The sequence below is a fragment of the Pinus tabuliformis genome, chromosome 1_2, assembly GCF_031772625.1.
Source record: "Pinus tabuliformis cultivar Carrire ecotype Pingquan chromosome 1_2, CPIR1, whole genome shotgun sequence".
Lineage (NCBI taxonomy): Eukaryota > Viridiplantae > Streptophyta > Pinopsida > Pinales > Pinaceae > Pinus > Pinus tabuliformis.
Genome location: NC_142298.1, coordinates 131,841,965 through 131,866,439, shown reverse-complemented (window position 1 = coordinate 131,866,439; position 24,475 = coordinate 131,841,965).

Below are 24,475 nucleotides of genomic sequence, written 5' to 3'. Positions count from 1 at the left end.
GTCTCCATCTTTCATCCTCAGGTTATACAACTTTTTCCACAGGAACAGTTTATTGACCAGAGACTTAGATTGGTACAAAGTTCCTAACTTGTCCCACAAAGCCTTCGTCGTAGTTTCTCCTGATACTTTCAAGAATACTGAATCTGAAACACACAATTGTATTGTGCTCTTTACCGTCCGATCCAACTTCTTCCATTCTTCATTGGACACTCCCATTGGTTTACTACCTAGATCTACCACGATCCGTTGATTTTTATCCACCAACAGATCCTCCATCTTAAGTTTCCACAACTCAAAACTCTGACCATTAAATTTCTCGATCTCTATATTTCCACTACTTGCATCTATTTTTACCATTAGAATCGATCTCGCAGATCTCCCACTGAACAGGGTCTACCATAGACTCGAGCGAAACCCCTAAGCAACAAAGGTGTCCCCTTGAAGCCAAAACAACTCTGATACCAAATGTAGGTTTTAACCTTGTACATAAATTACTTGCATACGAATTCTAAAACACAGAAAATAAACAATGTGAGAGCATAACACATAAAACACATATACACAGAGATTTCCCCTGGATCCCAAAACCGGGACTACGAGATTGATTTTTCATTATGTTCCTTTCAATGTTACAATACATATTTATACATGCCGAAGCATTCAATACCATGGACCGAAACCATTGCATCCAAAACCATGGACCAAAAACCATCGCGTCCAAAACCATGTGCGAAAAATCATGCACAAAACCATAGGTAGGTCCGCCTAACCTAATATAGGGTCCAAAAACAAAATTTTCCGGGGCGCTGCCCCAGACCCCATAGAGTGGGGTTACCTGCACTTCTCAAACCCCCTGTGACCCCCACCCCCCGCTACGCAATCGACACAACGAAGGGGGGGCTCCGCCCCCCTTCAAACCCCCCAGTTAACTACGTCGGCTAGTCATGGAAAGAATATAACACAACCCAACAGTGAGGAGATACTTCAAGTATTTGAAGAACAAGAGAATGGGATGAAGGAATAGATTATTGATGTGTAGGGTTTTCTTTCGGAATCATCGCATCCATAGTTGTTAGAATCGACATTTCGAGCCATCCACTGTGGCTCATCATTAGGATAGATCTATAAGTGTGTAGGACAGGTCTTAAACATTATTAATAAAATTCTAAATAAAATTAATTAAAAACAAAAGTAATAAATGGAAAAAAATTAATTAAAATTATCATTAATTAAAATTAATTAAAATTATTAAAAATTAATTAAAATTAATTAAAATGATCATTAATTAAAATTAATTGAAGAAAAAGAGAAAGAAAATTAATTACAATTATTAAAAATTAATTAAAATTAAATAAAAAATTAATTAAAATTATTTAAATTTATCATTATAAATAATGGCATGGTCGGCTAACAATATTCCCTTTCCACATAGATCATTCCTCTATTTATTCAATTCCTACGAGATTTGTCCTACACACTTATAGATCTATCCTGATGATGAGCCATGGTGGATGGCTTGAAACATCAATTCTAACAACTATGGATGCAATGATTTCGGAAGAAAACCCTACACACAGTACAAATCGCAGAAGCCTCAAAGCAATAGATTATTGATTTAAGAAAGAAAATGGAATAAGGAAGAAAGGGTGAATAAGGAGTGAGGAAAAAATATTTGGAAAAGTAAGAACAATGTCAAAGACTAGAGGTTGAGGTAAACATTCTAAAAGGTAAATTAGAAGATAAGGATACAAATTTGAGATTTCAAGATAGTACTAAGATTTTGGATAACATTCTTAGTTGTGAAAGGTCCCCCTCCATTAAATTTGGTCTTGGTTTTCATGAAACTATAAAAGGAGAGTCTAGATCACAAAATTGTGCAAGTGATTATGGTGTTAACAAAGCCAACTCGGAAAGACTTGGTAAATAATTAACAAGTCAACCAAACCCGCAACCAAAGAAAGAAAATTTTCAGATAACATCATTTTCTCCTAGCTATATAAGTATCAATCAATTCTGTCCTCTGGAAAATGGTATTAAATGATTTATCTATCATAACTTTGGACACTTTGGAGCCAGTTGCAGAAGCAAATTCACAAGAAGATCATCAGCTCCAAGGTATTTAGGTTTCTTGAAGGGAAATAATTTTTCTTGCAACATTTTGGTCACAAAGATATTAATTGAAATAGGAGGAATATGAAACAAAGATATTATGATTCCTCTGCTCCCTTTTCTGGTCATATAAGATGTTATACTTGCAAAAAGTTTGGGAATGTAGCAAAAAAATGCAGGAACAAGTCAAAGGATTCACACAAACAACAATTTGATTTCTCCAAGGAAAGAAATTACCAAAAGACCTGATAAATATGGATCCACCAACAATTATGATATTAAGCAAAAGGAAGAAGAATAAGTAAGGTGTGGTCTTGCTCTTTGCTCATTTGAACACAAATATAAATGGTACATAGACAACAGATGCTCTCATCACATGTCCGGAGATAAGAACAAGTTTGAGTCTCTCAAGAAAAGAAACGATAGTAAAGTTATTCTTGGAAATAGTGCTCCAACAAAAGTCCTAGGAAAAGGTAGAGCCAAACTTGATAAAGATAGAAAACTAGCTAACACACTATTAGTTCAAGGGCTAAAGAAGAATATTCCAAGTGTAGGTCAAATAGATGATAAAGGACATATAATTGTGTTTACATCAACTAAATGCAAATTTATAGAAGAATACATTGGAAAGGTTATAGCAAGAGGATTAAAAAATGTAGATAAATTATATGTTCTAGTAAAGAAGAACTTAGGCAGAAATAAGAGGTATAGTTCCTCTTCCTTAGATTCAAAGTAAAATATTCCCCACTGTAGTCTACTCTACTTAATGCATTCTTCTATTAGAGACTACAAAAGTGAATGTGAGGTACATAACCTCATGAAGAAAAAATGATGACTATCAGGTCCACATGATCAATGGTGTATGATCTCAAGGGGAGCTATGTATGTGTATCTATATGATGATTCCATATGTAGTTTTTATATTGCTTTGGTGATGTTTATACTACTGACATTGCACAGGAACAAACAAGACATGTTTAGGGGAGTCGTGGCTATAAAATTCAACAGTTTTTATTCTATACCTGATATTTATGAAAGCCAATCGCATGTGTGTTACATAGTAATTTGTCACTGGCCTCATATCCCCTGATCTCGGATAAAGTCAGTCCCTGAGCGACATCTTCTTTGTGTCATACCTCAAATAAATGTGTCCACATCTTCCCAATCATTCAAGAAGATTAACAAATGCTCTTTAATTCTGAAGATTGACCCTTTTTACCCATGTTTCAATATTGTTGCAAGTAAACCTCATTTTTCCTGCGACGATTCCCTGTAATGAACTAGAACATCGCGACATCGTTGCAGGGGTACATCTATTCCCTGCGGTGGTTGAATTTTAGGGCTCGTCACAAGTCCTCAAGATATTTCTTGCAATGATGGCTCTTAATACACTATTGCCACACGAGGTTGTCTCTGAGTCCTAGCGTATGACTCGCGATGATCCATATATGGTGAATTAGTTCAAATAGAATGCTTCTGGGTGGTTCTGGAACTGGTTGTTGGGTCAAGGAAGTTCGGTTTTCCTCCTCTGGGATGGTAGTTCTGCCTTTTGAGAAACCTCCCTTGAGGATAAGCTCCCTCTCCCTCATTTATGGAGGCTCCTCCTCTTATAAAAGCATTCCCCATTGCTATGATCAGCTAGTTTTTGGGTATTGAGCAAATTAGCTAGCTTCGGTGCGAGTTTGATAGTTTGTAGTGTGAATTGATGATAGTCTAGAAATTGGTTGTGGATTACCTTAGCCTTTACTAATGCTTTTGAGTGTGAGAGAGAGTTATCAGCCACTTGGGAGACCCTTTTGAGAGTGAATGCTTGAAGAAACATATCGGCTGGACCCTTCGAGGAAGCTTGCGACATCAAGGTTTGGTTGTAAGCTTTTCTTTTATTCATTTTAATACAATCAATGGTGATTTCCTATGTCATGTGTAAAATATACTTGATAGCTTATGGTTCCTTGACTCTGTAGGTAAATAGATCATTGTTGTGCTCTATTATGTGTTTTGTTTTTCTCTTGTGTTGTTTCAGGTGAATCGCTCATCGAGGAAAAGGAAACGATAGGTAAAGCGATACAACGAAATCTCCATCGAACACCAGTTTGAGGTAGGATATTTCAACAATGGCTATTTAAGGAAATTAGCTGTTGTTTTATCTTGTTGTGACTAGACCCACTCTAGGGCTAGAGGGGTTGCGTTTGTCTGCAGAGGGAACATTTCCTACATCACAAGTTGGCAACTCCACTGGGGAATCCTTTGTGTGTTGTCTCTTGTTTGCTCTTGATTGGTTTTTATTTGAATTACATAGTGTCTCTTGATTTTGGGGCTGAGCCATTAGTGTTCTGGGTTACTTGAGTTAATCTGGTAGTCCCTCTCACTGTCTGAGAGATTAATCTGGTGTCCTTCAACTATTTTTGCAATGTCCTACACATTTCATGACATTCATCGCATTTTTCAACCATATCTAGATGACCTCCTGGCTCATTCAGCTAAACGTTCTGACCATACAAACCACCTCCGCAAGATTTTTCTTCACTGTCGACATTACCGTATGTGTCTTAATCCCCATAAGTGTGTCTTCTGTGTCGAATCTGACAAAATTCTTGGATTTTTCATCTCTAAAGAGGGCATTCGTCTCAATCCCCTCAAAGTTGAAGCTATATTGAATCTCCCTCCTCCTGCTTCTTTGCAACAATTGCAGAGTTTGCAGGGAAAAGCCAATTTCCTCTGTCATTTTATTCCTAACTACGCCGAGATTGCTAAAGGTTATACACGTCTCCTTAAGCATGACACTCCCTTTGTTTGGGATGACACTACCCAAAAGTCATTCGAGCAACTGAAGGCACTCCTTATTTCTGCTCCCTTATTGCATCCACCTGACTACCATCGTGACTATACTCTTTATCTCACTGCTGCCGACAACACTATTGGCATGGTTTTGGTTCAAGACGACGACGATGGTTCCAAGCACGTTATCTATTATCTTACCCGCAACCTCCTTGACACTGAGACTTGATATGATTATGTCGAGAATCTCGCCTTGGCATTTGTTCATGCTGTCCAACGTTTCTGTCACTATATTTTGTTGTGCATGACGATTGTGATTTCCGATTGCAACCCGATGATGTACATCTTGTCACGTCAATTGCTGGGGGGAAGTACTCGAAATGGATCATTATCCTTCAAGAGTTCGATTTGGAGTTTACTACTGCCAAGTCTAAGAAGTCCCTCGTCTTCGCTGAATTGATTTGCTCATTACTGTTTGCTACTGCTCGCTCTCGGATAGAGGATCGCATTCCGGACGATACCCTTTTCTTGATTAGTACTCTTGATCCCTAGTATAGTGACATTATTGTCTACCTCCAGATGTCTTCCTTCTGTCCTAATTTATCTAAGGATGCTTAGCGACGTATACATCACCATTCTCAACCTTATCGTATTGTTGGGGACACATTGTACTGTCCCGACGTTGATTAAGTTCTCCATCATTGTTTGATGTTCGAGGAAGTTGAACGAGTCTTGAACGACTGCCACTCTGGTGCCTGTGGTGGTCATATGTCTGGTTATGCCACTGCCCAAAAAATCCTTCATGCTGGTTACTTTTGGCCCTCTATTTTTAAGGATTGCATTCTCGCTTTTCGTTCCTACCACGCATGCCAAATTTACCAACGAAAAATGTGTGCGCCACCATCCCCTTTGCATCATGTCATTATCGTTGGCCCTTTTGCTAAATGGGGCATAGATTTTATGACCTGTAACCTTCGCTTGACTGGGGGGCATGGGTATATTATCGTTGCTGTCGATTATTTTACAAAATGGGCCAAAGTGATGCCTACATTGTCCAATGATGGTAAGACAACTGCACAATTCCTATTCAATCATGTGATTACTCGATTCGGAGTCCCTCAGGCTATTTTCACTAATCATGGTTCTCATTTCCATGGTCATATGATGACTGAATTAATGACCTAGTTAGGCTTGCATCACAATAGTTCGATGCCTTATTACCCTCAGGCCAATGGCCAAGTCGAATTCGTCAACAAGGTGTTGGTTACGATGCTTCAACGTACCATTGGAATGCACAATTCTAATTGGCATTTGCTGTTGTTTTCTACCTTATGGGCCTACCATAGCTCGGTGAAGGATGCCACCAGATTCACCCCGTTTCAACTCATTTATGGTCTGGAGGGTACCCTTCCTATTGAATGCGAAATACCTTATCTCAAGTTAGCTGTCGAATTACTCTTAAATACTACTCCTGTAGAAGAATGTTTTCTTTACCTAGAGCGGCTAGACGAGACCTGTCGACTTGCTTCTTTAGTCATCGAAGCACAAAAGAAGAGAGTGAAAACTCACTTCGATCAGACTGTTACTCCTCGTTCATTCACTAAGGGAGATTTAGTCCTGCTGTACGATCAAGAAAATGATAAGTTGGGGCCAGGCAAATTCGAACCTATGTGGCATGGGCCTTATATTGTGAAATGCGTTTTGCAGAAAGGGGCCTATGAGCTAATTGACTACGAAGGAAAACCATTAGATAAGCCCTGGAATTAAAAAATATTATGTATGAGTTTTTCGTGCCTCTATTATGTACATAAGTGTGTTTTCAGTGTGTGCATGTTTGGCTTGGTGTGTAGGTGTTAATGCCACTTATTGTGTCTTTTTACTGCTTGTGCAGATGTCTGTTGCACCTTATATCGGTTTCATTGATGGTGCTTGTTGTAGTGCATGGAATCTTTCCTCTGCGGCATGGGTGATCTACGATCCTCACGGTGAGTTAGTAGAACTTCAAGGTGTTTGTCTGGGGTGTACCACAAACAATGTCGCTGAATATAGTGCCATCATTGAATTATTGGTTGAGGCTGTTAACCTCAATATTCGTGCATTGATTGTGAATCTGGACTCTCAACTTAACGAGCGCTATTCCATCAGAAACCCTCAAATTTTAAGATTGTATTTGCATGTTCGCTTACTAGAAAGAAATTTTGATTACATTACGTATCAACGCATTCCTAGAAGGCTAAATACGTTAACTAATGGATTGGAAAATCATGTATTGGACAGACATTTACATAATTTATAAAAAACATTATATGCAAGTATTCAGACGCAATAATAAAACATAGATAGATGTATATCGTGTGGCGCACCGAGGTGCTCAAAAAATAATGTATATGTTCAGGTTACAATCTGAGACACATGTCTCTCAAAACAACAGAAAAGGAAACCTAGATGACTACTGTGGTGGGTGCTGCTCTCTATAGCAGACCACTACCCGAACTACTCGTCTAAGTAGTCTATGAATCCTGTTCGACACACCCGTGGTGTGTCGTTGGTATTATTGTGGGATCTCCTCAAACCCTCTGTAGTCAGGGATCCCCTCGGTCAAGCCCTCCAAGTTCTGGGCTATCTCCTCCTCCGCGTCACCCCCTGGAGGTGGCAGGGCAAGCTCTCTATTCTCCCTCCGAGTCATAGGAGTGAGACCCACCGGTCTCTCAGGTCCGACATTTGCAAAATTTAACAAAATTATTAGTGCATATACATTTAAAATCCAAAAACGATAAAAAACTAAAATATAAAAGTGTGGTGGTCAATCCAAGTATGTTACCTCTCTCATCCCACTGCTCTCTGGGCGAAAGTAGCATGATCGGATCTCCCTTGAAATTCGTACCTAATAGGGCCAATCCTCAAACACTACCTGCTAACGATGCAACCAATCCATGAAGTCAGGACCCCATGATACTAGCTGGCCGCTGCCTCCTCGCGGTATCACATGGGCCCACCTAGTGATACAGTTCTCCCGTGGTCCAGGCCACCCTATTCGCTCTCCTGTAACTAAAGTATGGTTACCCGCTCCAACATGAGAGGTACCAAAATTGACCCGTACCGAAACTGCTTCGTCTCGCCTCACTGGCATTTAGTCAGCTGCCTCTTCATATTCAGAGACACTGCCTCTGCCTAGTCAAACATGGTAGGATTGAGGCAATCTAAAGCCAACTGCAGTTGTGTTTTAGTTGCCTCATGTTGAGCCTAAGAACCAGCTGCTCTCGTGATCGTGAACAACAATACACGTAGTGACAGATCGTTCACTATTGGAATCTGTAACTTCCCACTAGTGGGTGATTTTCGTGCCCCTGGGCATGCTCGTGCAATCAGCATGTCTAAGGACTCTCCAATGATCTGCACACCACCCATGCGGGGTCTCTCTCCTTGTCGTGATAAACCAGTAAGAAAATATATGTTTGTGGAGTCAAACTCAACCTCCTACCCTCGGATGATGAATTTACCCTCTGTTGGGTTCCATGATCGAATTAAGAACTCTAGGAGGTCTAATTGCACTCTTAATAGTGGTGTGAGGAAGAATTTGAGCAGTCCACAGTTTCGGAGGACTTGCAAGCATTGAGGATCAGTTGCCCCCATCTCGTCATCTGCATCATGTGTGCGTTCTTGCCACGAAAATTCCATTTTGCACCCTGCACATACAAACATTCTCCTATTAGAAATTGTTTGATCCATTTTTATATGCCACAATGGTGTAAAAATAAATTTTTTGTGTTTCCTGCGCTCATCACAGCTGTTTTTAAAACAACTGCGATGGTCTGATTTTAGCAGTTTACAATTTCTCGGATCGTCGCAGGAGTACATCACTCTCCTGCGACGATGCCGATTTCAGCTCGTTTGGAATTCACGGTCGTCGCAACCCCGAGGGGAACATCTATGACGACCGAGGTGAATTGTTGAAACAAAAATCCTTCCCAAACTCGACAAAAACATATGGAATTATAGTTAAAAGCACTCAAAACACAAAGGCAAAGGCAGGATACTTACTTGGAGAAGGTTTGGAACGAAATGAACCACCACAGCTTCAGAAATCCACCACTCAAATTTGCAAGGTATGCGTTGTTTAGAGTTTTACCACGGTTAAAAACTAAAACAAGGTGAATTATGTTTTTACCATATGCCTTATATAGCTTTTTTTTTTTTAATTTAGGGCTTTAACTATAGTTTTTTGGGTTTTTACTATAGTTTTTAGGGTTTTGGTTATGGTTTTAGGGTTTTTGACTTAGGTTTTCTAACATTAATCGTGTATCCTTGTAGAATGGGTCTTATGCTTGGGTTTCTCTGTGCAGGAACAGGTGTGTCAGATGTGGGTCTTGGTCGATACATGCTTGGTAAATACCGTGAAAATTTCTCACGAGTCTTCTTTAAGCTCTTTTTTGACTCGTAAAAGATGAAAAGATTGCCGAGTATTTTTCCCTTTATGACTCGTTAAAGAGAATAAAAATGGAGGTTTGTTGTCAGCTCTTTTCTGACTGTTTCAAAACGAAAATATGGCTGAGCCCTTATCATTTCGAGCTCATTCTTGGTTACGAAACATCGTGTCTCTAGTAAGTTTTTTACTTTTTTTGGATTGGAAACACTAATTACGAAAAGTACTCCTTGACCGAAATGGTCAAAAGGTTCTCTCAAGTATCATTTTCTACCTTTTCAGGCTTGAGAGACGCAAACTTACGAAAATGGCCCCCCTTGGAGTTTTTTTTTTTTTTTTCCGTGTCTTTTTCAAACTCTCTAAACATGAAAAATACTCCGAGTTTTACCTATGTTGGACTCGTTAAACCTTGACGACATTGGACTCGTCACCATGATGAGACCCGAGCTTCTCCTCCCTAGGGCTCGTTAAAATTTCACTAGGTTGGATTTGTTCGAAGGATGAACTTATATCGCAAGCATATGCTATCCCCTTCAAGCTTGTTTTTCAAAAATAATTGGGGTACTCGCCAGTAATGGTGGGGGAAAATTTGGAAATATTCCATTGGTTACCTACGACAGCTAGTCACTCTTGAACATCGACACTTTTTCTTCTCACCGGGTTTGGGATATCCTCACATCGTCATTGGCCTTTTGGGGTTTGGGTTTGTCATTTTGCCTCATTCCATTTGATCCTTGTTGTCTTCGTTAGACCTCCAATCCCTTGGTACCAAAATGCTGCCACATTCCAGAGTCATGTCACCGATATGTTCAAGAGTTTAATCCTTTTGCAGTTTGCACCCTTACCTCCTCCTCTGATTCTCTATTTCATCCATCTTCATCTTGTTCCTTGTCTCATGTCATTGATGTGGGAAACATTATGGCCCTCCTGCGACGGGTTGCTTCTTGTCGACATCAACTCATTATCCAGGAAGTTGATCTAGAGATTCCTTTCGGGTACCTTGGAGCTTGCATGCCTCAATCGCAAGTTCTTCGCACTCGATGATAGGCTTGCATCATTGGTCTTCGATCAAGTGATTCAGATCATTCTTCACACTTTGTGGATTGTACTAGCAGTACCTTGAGAACCATTGACATTACTGGTGGTCTCTCTCGCGCTTGTTAACGGCTTACATCATTGGTCGGTAATCAAGTGATTTTATAGTATGCTCAACTTCAGTACATCTATTTGCATATTAGAAATTGTACTATGGTCAGTTGGGATTCAAGACCCCGGACTAAGCTTACATAAGTTCGGGTTGTGTGGATTGGTTCGTGATTGCATACATGACTCTTTGATTGGATGGCTGCAACCATACCTGAGTCTTTCTGGATGGCTTCGACCATACCTCTATTTTTATATGGTCTTATCGACTGGATGGCTGCGTCCATACCACAAACCAATTCTATCTGTCTTTTGGATGGCTATGCCCATGCCTAGACTACATGTATTTCTTTCACTGTCAGAGATATCAGTTGTACTTGCGCCTGTAGGCTCTCAGCGATGGTGTTCCGGTTCGGTTATGATTTCGTAAAGAATTTCACCCCTCCCACTCTCTCAGCCTTCATGCTTTAGGGGGCATTTTTTACACAATAATTTGTCACTGGCCTCATATCCCCTAATCTCGGATAAAGTCAGTCCCTGAGCGACATCTTCTTTGTGTCATACCTCAAATAAATGTGTCCACATCTTCCCAATCATTCAAGAATATTAAAAAATGCTCTTTAATCCTGAAGATTGACCCTTTTTACCCATGTTTCAATATCGTCACAAGTAAACCTCATTCTGCCTATGACGATTTCCTATAATGAACTAGAACGTCGCAACGTCATCGTAGGGGTACATCTGTTCCCTGTGACGGTCAGATTTTAGGGCTTGTCGCAAGTCCTCAAGATATTTCTTGCGACGATGGCTCTAAATACAATGTTTCCCTGACGTCATCTCTGAGTCCTAGTGTATGACTCGCGATGATCCAGATATGGTGAATTAGTTCAAACAGAATGCTTCTGGGTGGTTCTGGAACTGGTTGTTGGGTCAAGGAAGTTCGCTTTTCCTCCTCTGGGATGGTAGTTCCGCCTTTTGAGAAACCTCCCTTGAGGATAAGCTCCCTCTCCCTCATTTATGGAGGCTCCTCCTCTTATAAAAGCATTCCCCATTGCTATGATCAGCTAGTTTTTGGGTATTGAGCAAATTAGCTAGCTTTGGTGTGAGTTTGATAGTTTGCAGTGTGAATTGCTGATAGTCTAGAAATTGGTTGTGGATTGCCTTAGCCTTGTACTAGTGATTTTGAGTGAGAGAGAGAGTTATCAGCCACTTGGGAGACCCTTTTGAGAGTGAATGCTTGAAGAAACATACTAGCTGGACCCTTCGAGGAAGCTTGCGACGTCAAGGCTTGGTTGTAAGCTTTTCTTTTATTCATTTTAATACAATCAATGGTGATTTCCTATGTCATGTGTAAAATATACTTGATAGCTTATGGTTCCTTGACTCTGTAGGTAAATAGATCATTGTTGTGCTCTATTATGTGTTTTGTTGTTCTCTTGTGTTGTTTCAGGTGAATCACTCATTGAGGAAAAGGAAATGATAGGTAAAGCGATACAACGAAATCTCCATCGAACACCAGTTTGAGGTAGGATATTTCAACAATGGCTATTTAAGGAAATTAGTTGTTGTTTTATCTTGTTGTGACTAGACCCACTCTAGGGCTAGAGGGGTTGCCTTTCTCCGCAGAGGGAACATTTCCTACATCACATGTTGGCAACTCCACTGGGGAATCCTTTGTGTGTTGTCTCTTGTTTTCTCTTGATTGGTTTTTGTTTGAATTACATAGTGTCTCTTGATTTTGGAGCTAAGCCATTAGTGTTCTGGGTTACTTGAGTTAATCTAGTAGTCCCTCTCACTGTCTGAGAGATTAATCTGGTGTCCTTCAACTATTTTTGCAATGTCCTACACATTTCATGACATTCATCGCATTGTTCAACCATATCTGGATGACCTCTTGGCTCATTCAGCTAAACGTTCTGACCATACAAACCACCTCCGCAAGATTTTTCTTCACTGTCGACATTACCGTATGTGTCTTAATCCCCATAAGTGTGTCTTCTGCGTCGAATCTGACAGAATTCTTGGATTTGTCATCTCTAAAGAGGGCATTCGTCTCGATCCCCTCAAAGTTGAAGCTATATTGAATCTCCCTCCTCCTGCTTCTTTGCAGCAATTGCAGAGTTTGCAGGGAAAAGCCAATTTCCTATGTCATTTTATTCCTAACTACGCCGAGATTGCTAAAGGTTATACACGTCTCCTAAAGCGTGACACTCCCTTTGTTTGGGATGACACTGCCCAAAAGTCATTCGAGCAACTCAAGGCACTCCTTGTTTCTGCTCCCTTATTGCATCCACCTAACTACCATCGTGACTATACTCTTTATCTCGCTGCTGCCGACAACACTATTGGCATGGTTTTGGTTCAAGACGACGACGATGGTTCCGAGCACGTTATCTATTATCTTAGCCGCAACCTCCTTGACACTGAGACTTGATATGCTTATGTCAAGAAGCTCGCCTTGGCATCTGTTCATGTTGTCTAACGTTTCTGTCACTATATTTATTTGCGCATGACGACTGTGATTTCCGATTGCAACCCGATGATGTACATCTTGTCACGTCAATTGATGGGGGAAAAGTACTCGAAATCTATATCGAGTACTTCCCCCAGCCTAAAATGGAAAGCAAAATTATGGCAACAAGGAGGCCTACCACTCACAATCATAAAGATGGAAGTGTTTATTCCCCTAGCCATCCATAACCTACAAGGTTGACACCACAACAATTGGAAGAAAAAAGAGAAAAAGGGCTTTGTTACAGTTGTGATAGAAAATACACTAAAGGTCATAAGTGTGCCGAGAAGAAATTATTTTACATAGATTGTGAAGAGGAGGAAGAAAAGGAACAAGAAACATAAAAAGAAGAGGATATACACCAAGAACAAACCCTAGAAAAAGAAGAAATGAATCCGACCATATCTTGTAATGCATTGGCTAGAATTACCACTCCTCAAACTATCAAGATATAAGGGCATATCAAGAAGAAAAAGGTAATAGTGTTGATTGATTCGGGAAGTACCCATAATTTTATTCATTGTAAGATAGCCAAGGAATTGAATTTCTTCCTATATCCAGCACCAGAGTGTCAAGTGATAGTTGCAAGTGGAGGAACCATAAATTGCTCAGGAAAGTGCCATAATATCAAGTTATCCATGGGAGAATATGTATTGAATAGCCTAATGCTTTCCATTCCAATGGGTGGTGCTGATGTTGTACTAGGATTCCAATGGCTACAATCCTTAGGTACAATAGATTTTAATTTTCAAGAACTTTTCATGAAATTCTCTTCAGAAGGAAAGGAAGTTGAATTAATGGGTATCGCAGGGAAACCAAGAAAGATAATCAGCTCTAACGGAATGAAAAAGCTTCTAAATAAAGAACAACGAGGCATAATTGCACAATTATGTTCACTAGAGGTTACCACATCGAAATCATCCATTTCTCCAGATCTCCAAAAATTCTTGGACAATCATTCCAAGTTATTTGAGACTCCCAAAGGCCTTCCACCTATTCTTGATCATGATCATGCTATTAATTTGATTCCAGGAAGTGTTCCTCCAAACATCAGGCCTTACAAATATCCCTATGTACAAAAGAGTGAAATTGGATGTATGGTGTAGAAATGCTAGAGGCTGGTATAATTCAACCTAGTCAAAGTTCTTTCTTTGCTCCAGTAGTATTGGTTCACAAGAAGGATGGATCATGGTGCATGTATCCAAATTATAGGGAGCTCAACAAGCTCACTATTAAAGATAAATTTCCCATTCTTGTCATTGATGAATTATTGGATGAATTGCATTGATCAATTTATTTCACCAAGTTGGATCTTCATTCAGGATATCATCAAATCAGAATTAAGATTGAAGACATTCCAAAAACAACATTTAGAACTCATGAGGGTCATTATGAATTTTTGGTCATATCTTTTAGCCTTACTAATGCACCTTCTACATTTCGAGGTTTGATAAATTCCATCTTCAAACCCTTCCTTAGAAAATTTGTGTTAGCATTTTTTGATGATATACTAATCTACAACAAGTCTTGGAAGGATCATGCCCAACATGTTGACATGGTGTTCAAACTATTGGAGGAGAAACAATTATATGCAAAAATCTCCAAATGTTTCTTTGGAGTACAAGAGGTGGAATATCTGGGTCATATTGTATCTCATGAAGGTGTTAAGGTAGACCCTAACAAAATTAAAACCATTAAGGAATGGAAAATCCCCACATCCATAAAGCATCTACAAGGATTTCTCGGGTTGACAGGGTATTATCGCAAGTTTGTTAAGAATTATGGGAGAATATCAGCACCTCTAACAACATTATTGAAGAAAGATGCATTTTCATGGACTCCAGAAGCAACGGAAGCCTTTGAACATCTTAAAGAGGCAATGTGCCAAGCACCAGTCTTAGCTACACTGGAATTCACAAAAACCTTTATTGTGGAATGTGATGCCTCAGGAAATGGAATTGGTGCAGTTTTAATGCAAGAAGAAAGACCCATTGCTTTCGAAAGTCGTTCAATCAAAGGAAAGTATTTACAAAAAGCTATTTATGAGAAGGAAATGTTGGCAATACTACATGCACTTAAGAAATGGTGACCCTACCTAATGAGAAGACACTTCAAGGTAAAAACAGATCATGATAGTCTTAAATACTTTTTAGAACAAAGATTATCTTCAGAAGAGCAGCAAAAATGGGTCAGAAAGATTTTGGGTTATGACTTTGAAATCATCTACAAAAAATGGAAGTAAAACATTGTGGAAGATGCACTCTCAATAAAGGATGAGGATGTGGAAGAATTTCTTTGCGCCATTTCTATTATCCAACCAGATTGGGTAAACGAAGCAAGGGATGAATGGAAGAATGACGAGGAAGTGTGCAAACTCATTCAAAAGATAAAACAAGATCCTAGTACATCTGATACATTTAGCTGGAAAAATGATTCATTATGGTACAAGGATTGGTTACACCTATGTAAGAATTCCCAACTCAAACAAAAGATTCTTAGGGAATTGCACACCTCTCCCTTAGGAGGGCACTCAGGATTTCTAAAAACCTACCACAAGGTTAAGAAGGATTTTTTTTGGGATGGCCTTAAATCGGATATTCAAAAGTTTGTGGTGGAATGTTTGGTTTGCCAACAAAATAAAGTTGAAACAATTAATACCCCAAGACTATTACGACCTTTATCCATTCCAAGCCAACATTGGGAGGATGTTTCAATGGATTTTATCACAGGTTTACCAAGTCGGAAGTAAAGATTATTATCATGGTGGTAGTTGACAGACTTACCAAGTATGCACACTTTTGTGCATTATCTCATCCATTTAAAGCGAGTACAGTTTCTATTGCATTTATAGAAACAATTCAAAAGCTACATGGAAACCCAAAGATTATTGTAAGAGATAGAGATCCCATTTTCACTGGAAATTTTTGGACATAATTAATTTCTTGTCTTGGTACTCAGTTAGCTCATATCTCATCTTATCCTCCTTGATCTGATGGGAAAATTGAGATAGTAAACAAATATTTGGAAGGATATCTTTGTTGCTTTGTATCTGATAAACATACACAATGGGTCAAATGGTTGCCTCGGGTTGAATGGTGGTATAACACTTCCTTCCATACTGCAACAAAAATGATCCCATTTATGGCACTTTATGGATATCATCCACCATCCATCACATCATATTTAAGAGAAAATTCTAAGGTTCAAGCAGTGGAAGATCACATCGAGCATCAGCAACAAGTTCTCCAACTATTAAAGGATAACCTCACATTGGCACAGAATAGAATGAAACAACAGGCAAATCAACATTGCAGCGAAAGAAGTTTTGATGTAGGTGATTGGGTATTCCTATGGCTACAACCATATAAACAAATGTCCCTCAATCAAGCTAAGAAGGATAATAAATTATCACAAAAGTATTATGGTTCGTATCAGGTGTTGCAAAAGATAGGTACTGTGGCATACAAGTTGGAGCTTCCTGTAGCTTCCTGAGTGCACCCAGTTTCCATGTTTCATGCTTAAATAAGGTTATAGGTGACAAGCTTCCAGTTAAAACAATATTGCTAGAACTTGATGAGGAAGGAAAAATCATATTGGAACCTGAAGCAATCAAAGAAACAAGAACTCGATAGCTACGAAATCGATCAATTTTACAGTATCTCATAAAGTGGAAGAACTTATCCGTTGAAGATTCCACATGGGAGGATGAGAAGTTTATACAAAAGCATCCATAACTACTCAAGCATTGAGGACAACACTTTTTTGAAGGAGAGGGGCATGTTAGGTCCCTATAATCCTAGTGATTCCACCATTACTATTGTTTTTGTATCTGTTATTATTATTTTTGTGTCCCTATTGTCCCCATATTGTTATTATTGTGCCCCATAGAATCCCTCTGTTGTTATTTTTGTGCCTTTATATTATTATTGTTAGGTCGGCTTGGTTATATTGTGACCCCTTAGACTCCTATATATAGAAAGGAGGTTTTTTCATTTGAATCATCCAAGAATTGTTCATTTGTGTAATGTAAAGGAAGTTGCCCCCTCGAAGAGGCTAAATTCTAAGGCGTTAATCTATCTTTTCTATCTTTTTGTGAGCTGGTTTCATAACATGAAGTTTTTCAGAGACAACAATGATGTTTTTCACCCACATTGGGTTTCCACCTAAAATCCTAGTGTTCTATGTGTGTTTCTTATGTGATGTGATTTATCTATTATTTATTGCATATTGGATGGTTAATGAATCACTAATGCAATGGTTAAAGTTAACTCACTGATGGAATTTATGATAAATTAAGTAAACTTGATATACACATTTTTACTTCACTGAAGTCACATAAAAACGTGGTTTGCATAAATGACAGTAGCATACATAATTCTAAATGTGAAATTAAAAGTTTAAGAGAATTAAACATACTAATTCACCACCCCCCCTTAGTACTTTTCTGAACAATTGGTGTCAGAGCATGTCGCTCCAACATAAGATTAACTATTGGAGAGAGGATCAAGGACAATGGGAAAGAAGCAAAAGAAGAAGGCAACTCAAAGGAAGAATTCAACTCAGGAAAATTGTGGTAGTGAAAGTGATAGATCAGAAGCAACGAAAGTGATAGATGTCAGTGAATATTCAAATTCAGGAGAACCCCATTTTCTGTTGATCAAGAATGAAGAATATAGTAACAAATAATTATCAAGTAATGGTTCTTGTTCCAATTGTTGTCCATTTCCATCTCTATTTAATAATTATGATAGTGAATATACTGAATTTCTCTCATGGGTAGAAGTGAAAGTAATCATTTTAAAGAGAAAACATAAATGGACAATAAAGGTGTGCTTATGCTTAGTGATACTAACTACCAGGAATGGAATGAAAATATGAAGTCTAAGTTAACGAACATTGGATCTGATTTTTGGAATTTAGTATGTAACGGTTGCACTAAAACTCCTCCATCAGGGGAAAATTTCAAAATAATAGTGTGGAATTAAATGAAATCATTGGTAACATACCTGATTCGGCATTAGGAAAGTTTATGCATTATGAAACTGCAAAGGAAGTATTGGATAATCTACAGGAAATCCTTGAAGAAAAAACAGAGGAAGATTGTTCATTAAGAAAACCAACAAGTAATATTGTTTCTAAAGGAACTAATGATGTGTCAAAAAATGAATATGATTTTTCAGATGGAGTTACTGATTCAGAAGAAGATGGTTTAGAGAAAGCACTTTATCTTACAAGAAAAAATGTTTTTGCCTTGAAAAGGATTAACAATCTTAATTATAAGTTGGAGGCATATGAAAACAGGGATCATGATAAATCAGTAAATACTATAACATAATTTAAACAATATTGTGAAGGACTTGAAGCTGAGATCATCTTTCTAAGATCAGATCTTGAAATGTCAAACAAAAGAAATGAACAACTACTTCAAGTATTTGAAGAACAAAAGAATGGGATAAAGGAATATATTATGTATTTAAGAAAGCAACTACAAGAAGGAAGAAAGGTTGAAGAAGGAATGAGGAAGCAGTATCTCGAAAAGGAAGAACAATGTTAAAGGCTTGAGGTTGAGGTAAACATTCTAAAAGGTAAATTAGAAGAAAATGATAAAAAATTGAGGTTTCAAGATAGTACTAATATTTTGGATAACATTCTTAGTTGTCAAAGGTCCCCCTCCATTAAATATGGTCTTGGTTTTCATGAAACTGTGAAAGGAGAATCTAGCTCACAAGCTTGTGCAAGCAATTATGAGGTTAACAAAGAAAACTCCAAAAGAGATCGTAAATAACTAATAAGTCAACCAAACTAGCAACCAAAGAAAGAAAATTCTCAAAGAAAATTGAGCTATAGAAGTGTCATACGATTCTCTCCTCTGGACAATGGTATTGAATCCTTTATCTATCATAACCTTGGACACTTTTCAACCATTTGCAGAAGAATATTCACAAGAATATCATCAGATCCCAGATACTCAAGTTTCTTTAAGGGGTATTGTTTTGCTTGCAACATGTTTTGTCATAAAGCTATTAATTTCAATAGGAGGAATATGAAACAAAAGTATTAGGATTCCTTTGCTCCATTTTTTGGTCATATAAGATGTTATACTTGCAACAAGTTTGGGCATGTAGCAAAAGAATGCAGGAACAAGTCAATGAGTTCACACAAACAACAAATTTATTTTTTCCAAGGCAAGAAACCATACAAGAATATTGTTAATAAAAGACTTGAGAAAGATGGATCCACCAACACTCCTCATATTCAACAAAAGGAAAAATAATAAGTAAGGTGTGGTATTTCTCTTAACTCATTTGAAGAAGAAGATAAATGGTACATAGACAACAGATACTCTCATCACATGTCCATAGATAAGAACAAGTGTGAGTCTCTCAATAGAAACAAAGATAGTAATGTTATTCTTGGAAATAGTTCTCTAGCAAAAGTCCTAGGAAACGATAGATCCAAACTTAATAAATATACCTATGAAGTTAATGCACTAATAGTTCAAGGGCTAAAGAATAATATTCTAAGTGTAGGTCAAATAGTTGATAAATGACATATAATTGTGTTTACATAAACTAAATGCAAAGTTATAGAAGAATACACTGTAAAGGTTATAGAAAGAGGATTCAGAAATGCAGACAAATAATATGTGCTAATAAAGAAGAACTTAAGCATAAATAAGTGGTACAGTTCCTCTTCCTAGGATTCAAAGTAAAATGGTCCCCACTGCAGTCTACTCTACTTAATGCATTCTTCTATCGGAGACTACAAAAATGAATGTGAGGTACATAGCCTCATGAAGAACAAATGACAACTATCAGGTCCATAGGATCAATGGTGTATGATCTCATGGGGATTTATGCATGTCTAATTAGATGATGATTCCCTATGTAGTTTTGATATTCTTTTCTGATGTTTATAATACTGACATTGCACACGAATATACATGACATGTTCAGGGGAGTTGTGGCTATAAAAATCAACAATTTATATTCTATACGCAGTATTTATGAAAGACATCTGCATGTATACATGGTTTTTGATTTAGAAAGTAATGAAAAATAAGTGGCACAAATATAGGGGGAGCTTCTCATATGATTCCATCAGTCATTATTGGTATTCTAACATAAATTTGTTACAAATTGTTAATGATTTCCATATGTTGCTTAGGAATGATGTTGGTTCATGTTAAGGTTATGATTTGTTGCAAAATATTATATTGTTGCTAATGCAATGGTTCTTTGATGCATTTGCTGATTGATTTGATGCATATAATATCATAATTGTGTTGGCATTATGACACTGCTTTGGCGCTCTGTCATAGCTGTTGTCCTTGATGACAACTCACTCAGATGACAGATCACAGTTCAGGCTCTCAGAATGAAGAAAAAGAGGTATATGCAGGTTCCCCATTGATCAAGCCACGTATACACGTGGGTTCGCAGACCAAAAGGTGCATATGCGTATACACACACTTTCACGCAAGGAAAGACGCGTACATGTTGGAAAAATTAGTTTTGGTCTGTGGTATTTGGTCCATGGTATTGGTCTAAGGAATTCTGTCCAAAGTGTTGACCCCAGGTATTTGGTCCAAGGTATTGATTCTAAGTGGTTTTGGACCATGGTATTGAGTAAGGCCTAAGACTATAAAAGGAGGAGAAGATCATTAGGCAAAGGCACTCAAGCATTGAATATCTAATGAAGAATAAGATCTAGAATACAGGTCTTTGGGTTATGGTGCAAAGCTGGATCTGAATCAAGGATGAACTTGAGTGCTTGATGAAGGATAAGTTCTATTGATGGGTCAAGACTTTAAGGCTTGAAGAGAAGTATCTTTGTGTGGTTTTGATCTTTTATAAATGGTGCATGTCGTAATCTGTAAATCTGATGATCTGGGTATAACTGATGTCTGAATAGTTGTAAAGGTTAAATCATCTTTTACAGATCTGTACGCAGGTTCATTATAGAAAAGGCGCGTATACACACTGGTTCGACATTTCAAAAGTGCGTATATGTAGGTTTGCCTTGATACAAGTGCATATGCATGCAGGTTCATCACATTGAAGTAGCATACACCTCATAAAATATGTTTTAGCTACTTCTTATTGATGTTGCAGTGTTCTGGGTTTTGGTTATTGTTACTATACTCTGGTTACAACATTTAGAGAAGTGATTGTTTAATTCACTTTTTGGTTGGTGCAAAGGAGATTGGTTGATGTAGATATATTTGACGTTTGATTAATGTTATTGATGGATCTAGTCTTAAAATTTATGAAACGTGGTCCCTGGAAGAAAAGAGAAGGTTGTAGCCTTCTGTAGGTCAGCACCTACGTACTAGTACATCGGCCAGTACAAGAGCTAAGGGGTTGTATCTCCCTTCTAGGAGAAGCTGGAGAATGAGAGAAGGTTGTAGCCTTTTGCAGGTAGAAGCTTGCGTACTGGTATAAGGCTGCACCAGTATAGAAATATTGTAAAAAGAAGTTTCTTATTAAAAGAAGATAGAGACAAATTGCAGCAGGTGGTTTTCACCCACATTGGGTTTCCACCTTATATCTTGTGTTCTTGTGTGTGATTGTCTACTCTATTTTTACTGCACCTGGTTACTGTTTATATGGTTCTGATGCATAGATTAAAGATCAACATCTGATGAATTAACTAGATTATAAGTCTGCAAGGTATATGCTAGCTTCCTTAACTACAGTTGCATATATACGCAAGTTTCATTAACTGAAGTAGCGTATACAAATATGATTGTGAGACGAAATATTATTGACTTGCTAATACTGATTCAATGCCCCCTCTCAATATTATTTCCAACAATTGGTATCAGAGCGGTTCCTTCAGAAGAAGCTTGATCACTTGAAGGAAGATCTATCATCATGAGTAACTACGAAAGAGAGGCATCCATTAGACCACCAATATTTTATGGGATCAACTTCGTCTATTGGAAGGTAAGAACCACATCCTATCTTCAATCTCTTGGAACATATATTTGGGAAATCGTGGAAGGAGGATACACATTTCCATCAGCAATTCCTACAGATACGACAAGTAAAAAGCAGTATGAAACAAACACCAAGGCTATCAATACTTTATTGGGAAGTCTATCACAGTTAGAATTTGTCAAGGTTATGCATCTCAAAACCACCAAAGAAATATGGGACAAGATCATTCTAATCTATGAAGGAGACGATCAGGTAAAACGTGCAAAACTACAATCTCTCAGAATCCAATATGAAAGTCTCAGAATGCACAATGATGAAAGTATAGCTAATTACTTCTAACATATAGATGAGATTGTTAATCGCATGAAAAAATTGGGTGAAGAGATAAAAGGAGTTACTTTAGTTGAAAAGGTTTTAAGATCCTTGTATTCTAAGTTTGAATCAAAAGTTTCTACCATAGAAGAAAAGTAGGATCTTCAGAGTATTACTATGTCACAGCTACACGGAATCCTAACTACTTTCGAAATGAGAAAAGGGGGTCCGTCAGATATGAGAGAAGCCGCATTCAAAGCTTCAGGAAGAGAACTCAATGAATTAGGACATACGTCAGAAGGAGAGGAAGAAGCAAACTTTGTCAAGAACCTTCAACGGGGTTCTAGAAGATTTAGAGGTAAACTACCTTTCAAATGTTTTGCTTGTGGAAGAGTGTTATGAAACCAGCTGAAGAAAAGATAGAAAAGATAAATCAACGCCTTAGAATTCAGCCTCTTCGAGGGGGCAACCTCCTTTACATTACATAAATGAACAATTCTTGGATGTTTCAAATGACAAAACCTCCTTTCTATATATAGGAGTCTAAGGAGTCACAATATAATCCAACCGACCTAACAATAATAATATAAAGCCACAAAAATAACAATAGAGGGATTCTATGGGCACATTAATAACAATATGGGGGCAATGGGGGCACAACAATATAAATAAGGGGTATAACTACAATAGTAATGGGGTAATCACTAGTATTATAGGGACCCAACATGCCCCTCTCCTTCAAAAAAGTGTTGTCCTCAACGCTTGAGTAGTTCTGGATACTTCTGCATAAAATTCTCATCCTCCCATGTGGAATCTTCAGCGGATAAGTTCTTCCACTTGATAAGGTACTCTGAAATTGATCGATTTCGTAGCTGTCGAGTTCTTGTTTCTATAACTGCTTCCGGTTCCAATATAATTTTTCCTTCCTCGTCAAGTTCTGGCAATATTGTTTGAACTGGGAGCTTGTCGCCTATAACCTTCTTTAAACATGAAACATGGAAAACTGGGTGCAATCGAGAAGCTGCAGGAAGCTCCAATTTGTATGCCATAGTACCAATCTTTTGCAACACCTTGTATGGACCATAATACTTTGGTGATAATTTATTATCCTTCTTAGCTTGCTTGAGGGACATTTGCTTATATGGTTGTAGCCGTAGGAATACCCAATCACCTACATCAAAACTTCTTTCACTGCGATGTTGATCTGCCTGTTGTTTCATTCTATTCTGTGCCAACACGAGGTTATCCTTTAAGAGTTGGAGGACTTGTTGATGTTCGATGTGATGTTCCACTGCCTGAACCTTAGAATTTTCTCTTAAATATGATGTGATGGATGGTGGTTGATACCCATAAAGTGCCATAAATGGGGTCATTTTTGTTGCTGTATGGAAGGAAGTGTTATACCACCATTCAGCCAGAGGCAACCATTTGACCCATTGTGTCTGTTTATCAGATACAAAGCAACGAAGATATCCTTCCAAACATTTGTTTACTATCTCAGTTTGCCCATCAGATTGAGGATGATAAGATGAGCTATGAGCTAACTGAGTACCAAGACAAGAAAATAATTCTGTCCAAAAATTTCCAGTGAAAATGGGATCTCTGTCACTTACAATAATCTTTGGGTTTCCATGTAGCTTTTGAATTGTTTCCATAAATGCAGTAGAAACTGTACTGGCTTTAAATGGATGTGATAATGCACAAAAGTGTGCATACTTGGTAAGTCTGTCAACTACCACCATGATGACACTCTTTCCCTCAGACTTGGGTAAACCTGTGATAAAATCCATTGAAACCTCCTCCCAACGTTGGCTTGGAATGGATAAAGGTTGTAATAGACCCGGTGTCTTAATTGTTTCAACTTTATTTTGTTGGCAAACCAAACATTCCGCCACAAACTTTTGAATATCTGATTTAAGGCCATCCCAAAAAAATTCCTTCTTAACCCTGTGGTAAGTTTTTAAAAATCCTGAGTGCCCTCCTAAGGGAGAAGTGTGCAATTCCATAAGAATCTTTTGTTTTAGCTGGGAATTCTTACAGAGGTATAAGCGATCTTTGTACCATAACGAATCATTTTTCCAGCTAAATGTATCAGACGTACTGGAATCTTGTTGTAGCTTTCGAATAAGTGCCCACACTTCTTCGTCATTCTTCCATTCCTCCCTTGCTTCATTTATCCAATCTGGTTGGATAATAGAAATGGCGCACAACAATGCTTCCACATCCTCATCCTTTCTTGAGAGTGCATCTGCCACC